The following is a 6318-nucleotide window of genomic DNA, read 5'->3' as shown; positions in this document are numbered from 1 at the left end:
AAAAACACACACACAAAAAATATATATATATATATATATATATATATATATATATATATATATATATATATATATATATATATATATATATATAATTTTTTTTTTTTTCTTTATATATATATATATATATATATATATATATATATATATATATATGAAGACGGAATGACAGGAAAAAAGACAACACAAGCTTTAAGAAGTCTGAGTCATCACACACAAAAACCTTTCCATCATGGTGGTCTTTTCCAATGACATGCTGAACCTGTCCTTTGTTTTAGAAAGACTGCTGAGGGAGGCAGCTTAAAAAAAAAAGTAAATAAATAAATAATAATTTTGCGGATTACCATATAGGACTGACTAGAACTAGAATTGTCAGAATATCTCCCTGTGACTCCAAGAAATAATTAAATCAAACAAAACAACAAATTACCTTTTTATTTATTGTGGGTTTTTCTTCTTGTTTGACATTTAATTGCACAAAGAAAAATCTTGCAATATTTACCAGCTCTTAGGTACGTCAGCATCATGAAGCGCCTTAGTGAGAGGTTTTGAAGCTGTAAGCTGAGTATAAAGATATCATGATGGTTAAGTTCAGTCATAGAGCATCAGCCACATGTCTCCACAAAAACTGTAATATTTGAATTAAGACCATTTTTATTCTGCAGGGTTACACTTAAGAAATGTCCTTTTATTTATAAACTGATTCTAAAGAAATGTCTCAATGAAATAAAAAAAAAATGCATACAATTTACAAATACACAGTCAATTCAGTCCAATCACTCAGATTCAAAGCTAATTATGGTACATATTCCACTTTCATCTTAAGTAATTACATCAGTCCGATAAAAAAACATCTGTAATGTATTCTTTTTGGGTTGTTTCTTTTCTTTTTTTTTCAATTTTTAAAAAATTAAACAATTTACTTTGTAAGTTATGTAATTTAATGGTGTTACATTATATTTTGAAGCACCAACAGTAAATCAAAGAGATGATTTACTGTGAAAAGTTTTAACAAAAGTGCTAACCGGTCCAAATCAGAGTTTTCTCACTGCGTTTATGACAGATTAGCATTAAGATGTTGAATAAGGGGGGGGGGGAGGGGGGAATTATCATAATTCACACTGTTGAGCTCAGCATTACCAGTGGAAGAATGAAGGAACTTTTAAAGAGGCCCTGAAAAAAAACCTTAACATTTCCTGGTAAGCAATTTGTCTTGTTTTCATTATTAATCAGCCTTTTAGGGTTCTTGTTTTTATTTTTGTTTTATTGATTACATCACTTTTGAGATTAAAAATAAAATGTAAAGTGGATTATTAATAAAATTCATTGTTATTATTATTATTATTAATTAATTAATTAATTAATTAATTAATTATTTTCACAGCCATCTCGGTAGTCAGGATAAAACCCAGATTTTAAATGTTCATTCCTAAGCATGCAATATGCCTTTTATTTCTATTCACTGGACATTTTCCTTTTTGCTGTGTTCTTGCAGAAGTGCTCTTAGTGTCAGGTAGAATCCAAGGCTGATACCTGTAACCCCTCACAACACACACACACACACAGACACGCACACACACTTACACACACACGTTTGCGTAGCTACCTTTGTGGGAACTTTCCATTGACTTCCATTCATTTGTAGACCCTAACCAAAACTCAATTCATACCTTAGTCCTAAATCTAACCCCTGACCCAAAAACATTGTTTCCCCTTGTGGGGACCAGGCTTCGGTCCCCACAAACAAACTTGCACACAAACGCACACGCACACGCGTGCACACACGCACGCACGCACGCGCACACACACACACACACACACACACGCACGCACGCGCACACACACACACACACACACACACACACACACACAACACACACAACATACACACACAAAACGGTACACACTCCACAGCCAGCATCTTCATCTGAGAGAGTGCCTAATCAGTCCTTGCCTAAAGGATGTCAAATTTCTGTCAAGCCTTAATGATATTCACCTAAATGACAGGCTAAGCTAAACAACAGAGCTCAGGCAGGCTGAACAAAAAGAAAAACAGGAGCAGATTTAAGACGTGCTACATGGTGAACCCGGGAGCTTTGGCAGGCGGGATGATACAAGTCCGATCCACGAGGCAGTCCCCTCACCTGGGCTTTGGACGTGGCAGACAGTCGGACAGCAATGGCTTCCGACATAAATTACAATCAGGAGGAAGCGTCAGCTGCCAGGAATCTGCAGATTTGGAACAATCATACAATTTAATCATTAGGTGGAGCCTTTGTGGTGGTCTTGATAGCATGTCGGTGTGAGCATTGGGACGCTGACCCTAATTTTTAAATAGCGGGTGTTTATTGAGTCAAAAGGTCCATGCTTAGACACAGCCCAGGCCTGGGCGGTCAGGGGATTGGGGGGAGGAGTGAGGGGTGGGGTGTCAAGCCACTTCTCCAACTGCCTACAGGAGGATTTTTTTTTTTTTTCCACCATTAAAGAGCCTCTGATTAATTTAGCACATGTGCCAAAACTGCACATGCGGCGCATGATCCCAATTAGCCTGAAACCCAACTCTGTGCAGGCCCAGCTCCACATTAGGCCTGCCATTCTTCTCAGTGTGCTCAGTGACAACAGACCTGCTACACACGAGGCCCGCACACATATTCATACATAACTGATACTAATAATAATCAGATGACATGTCACTGTTCAGTGTGACATTGATGGACCGGGTAAACAAACAACACAGGACAAACATTTTAAAGACAAGCAACATGGCGTTGTGTCAGTGTAGATCTGCAGGTAATCATTAACTGCAATCTGAAAACAGAAAAAAGCAATTTACTGCGATTCACGCCAGACATTTTGCATGTCAGAAAAAACGATTTCTGTTCCCTCCTTGCAGAGTTCTGATGAGCAGGGATTCTTCACTCAGAACCTGACACAAAGTGGAAGTGATTTGACAGCACACAAAGTCTCCAGGTTAGTTTTACCGTGGTTTCAAATAGAAAACAAAAACAGCAACAAAAAAGAGAAAACAATACAATGCAACAACAAACAACCTGACTCAGTGTATGTCATAGACATAGAGATAACTGTTGATTGCGCTCCCAAAGTGCATGCCAGTACTGTTGACTTCAGTAAAAGAAAGAAAAAGAAAAAAAACTATTTCTGAGCAACCTTCTAGGTGAAAAGCTGTTTCTGTAAAGAAAATTGTTAATCCTTGTGAAGAATATTGACGACAGTAATAATCTTTAAAAAGTAGGGAACTTCTGGAAATTCAGGTAATTTCAAATAGGAAGGCGACACATGGCTACATATTTTTCTTCTACTCTCAGTTCTCATTAGTAATATATGTGAAACATGCCTGTCTTCACAACAAATCAAACTGCTTAAAAGTAGACAGAAAACTGTGAATGAATGTATTTCAGATAGCCCTTAGCTAACAACAGCCATGTTTGAGGAGGGAGTGAGGGAGGGAGAGTGTTATTCGGTGAAGAACATCCACAGGAGAAGGTGTTTGATCTCCTGGGCCGAGCAGAAACGTTCCCATTGGTTGGTTGTTGATCAGAAAATGTGACTCTGGCAACCGAGTGGACACAAGAGGCAGGATTTATGGCTCTGTCCTCTCTGACTGTTGAGACTGGAACAGTGAGGACTTTATTCTCCCCGTCACTCCAAACTGCTAACGCTGCCATGTGGTCTGCTTCAGCACCCCCTCCCCGCCCCGCCTTCCTCCGAGTGCTGACAGCTCAGCCTTCTAATGAATGGGACTCGCACTGGACTTTTCTGTAGAGCCGCATGTCAGTGAACACATCATGTGTGACCTAGAGCTCGTTGCCAAAATAGCTGCTTAGAATTACAGAGGAAATGGATCGACGTTTTTCTATTTGTTTCTTATTTACAGCACACGCAGCGTTTACTCCATGACTGATGAATCAGACTCGGTCATGTCGCAGAGCAAAGTGGTATTAAATTGAACGTTACTATGACTTATGGGGATTTTAATTGGTTTGCCTCTAATCCACCATCTGAGAAGCTGTCAGGTTTTTTTTTCTCTGCTTGTTAGAATTAAAAGACTCTGAAACCATATGAAGATTTGATTTTTTTTTTTCTCCCTCTCGAACTGCTCGTGCTGGTGACCCTGTCCAGTTAATGTTCCTCCAGTGGGGTCAGATTTTTTTTTCCCAGAGGAAATGATGCTGTTTACATTTTAAAAGGAACAGTTTTCAGTTCCCAGCCCCTTCGTGGCTGAGGGACTGTGAAGGCATCTGACAACACAATATCAACAACTTCGATATTTGTAGCAGGATTATTATAAAACTCAGTACCTGTTAAAACGTTTTTACCCCTTTGGATGTTTTATCCTTCTTACTGTCATGTCTTTTTTTTTTTTGTTGTTGTTGTTGTTTGTTTTTTTTAGGTTTTATTTGCTATAGCGGCCCATATTTTAGAGTTGTTGGACAGGAAAGTGGTTAATGAGAGCAGGGAAGACATGCGCACCAAACAGATTAGATTCCTGGAGGTTTTTTTCTCTCTCAACTTTTCAGTTTTCTCAGTTTACTTATTTTTTTATCTATGCAGTGGGTGGAGCATAGATTTTGGAAAAGTACAGATTTGACCCCCCAAAATAAATCACAATATTTATTGTATTTAAGCAATATGAATATGAAAAGACAGAAGAAACAAAGTCCAACATGAACTTGCCTTTCATCTAAGAGAAAAACAGGAGTGAACTCTTAAGCTTCACCCCCGCTGCCTTTGGAACAATGGTTTAGTCCAACTTATAATAGACGTAACAACAGCGCCACGGACAACATTGTCAAGTCAGCTTATTACAAGCCATTAGATGTGGATCCTCATTGGATCCACATCGACTGACAGTGAGATCAACATATACCGAATAAAACGCACTGCATTAGCAAATCCTGCAATCATTCCTTGCGTGCTCCTAAACCTTATGAGTGATATCAGAGATGCTCAGTATTCTCTCATAATCGATGAAAGCACAGATATCACATCTGTCAAGCAGCTGTGTTTGGCGAGCTGCTATTTCTGTACTGACCTTTTTGGGCGGTGAAACAGCCGAGGCTGTTGCCTCCACCTTGACCAGTTTTCTACAGAGCATTGGACTGGATACCAAAAAACAAACAGATGGCTGCAGTGTCATTGGTGGGGAAAATAAATTCTGTGTACACACACCTGCTCCAGGAAAAGCCAGGTCTTCAGCTGCAGAAGTGTGTGTGCTATTCCATACAGCTGTGTGTGAGCAAGGCAGTCGAGACCCTCCTTCCCTCAGAACCGTGAATTCTTGGTTCACACAGCGCTCGTCGCCTCTACGAATATGCAAAGACTTACAGCCTCGTCAATCCCGGGGAAGTTCCTTGAAGGCTCACACATATGTCAGGTATATGACCAATCCAAGCTTCACTTTCTCCAAGGACTCAAGGACTTTTATTGTCATACCATTTCACAACTGCTTCCTTCTGGTACAAAATTCGAAAACAGGTCCCAGATCTAGAAGTCTAACAAGAAAATAATAAGCAAAGATCAACAAAGATGTTACGATGCTGAAATCCTGCACTAGATGTACATTAGAAGCTCATGATCCAAACAAAAACAGTGAAGATGGACTGTAGTTCAGATAAAATTTATTTTTTTCATTATTTTTTTGTCTGTGTCAGGGTTTATGCTAATTTTTCCATATGTGTTTTCTGTGTTACAGAGGAACAGACCTGATGGGGAAGCAAGAAGGACAAGGACAGAAGACGGTTTTACACTCGGCCTGTTTGAGTTGAGTGACACGGGCCTTTTCTTTTAAACAGAGTTTGCTGTTACATATGCAAAAAAGTTTTTTTTTTATCAGAGCATAAAAGTGTGTTATTAGGAGAATTTAAGTTATTCAAAGAATTTATCAATAAATTGAAGTTATTCAACATTTTCAATCTAAAAGTGTTTAGCAAAATTTTGTTGATGTTTATAATGTCATCATAAATGTATGTTTACACTGTTTAAAAATGGCCTCTGTTTAACACAACATGATGGGCTGGCAGTAAACCGAATTGAACCAAAGAAGTTGTGTTGCCTTTGCAGCAAGAAGGTTGTGGGTTTGAATCCCGACCCGGTTCGTCTTCCTGCATGGAGATGGCATGTTCTCCCTGTGAATGTGTGGGTTCTGTCCAGGTACTCCGGCTTCCTCCCACAGTCCAAAAACATGAATGTCAGGTTGATTGGGTTCTCCTTAGGTGTGTGTGTGTGTGTGTGGGTGTGTGTGTGTGTGTGTGTGTGTGTGTGTGTGTGTGTGTGTGTGTGTGTGTGTGTGTGTGTGTG

The sequence above is a fragment of the Poecilia latipinna genome, unplaced genomic scaffold (genome assembly GCF_001443285.1).
Source record: "Poecilia latipinna isolate Pla-1442-1.1 unplaced genomic scaffold, P_latipinna-1.0 Scaffold1602, whole genome shotgun sequence".
Classification (NCBI taxonomy): Eukaryota; Metazoa; Chordata; class Actinopteri; order Cyprinodontiformes; family Poeciliidae; genus Poecilia; species Poecilia latipinna.
This window is presented reverse-complemented; position numbering follows the sequence as displayed.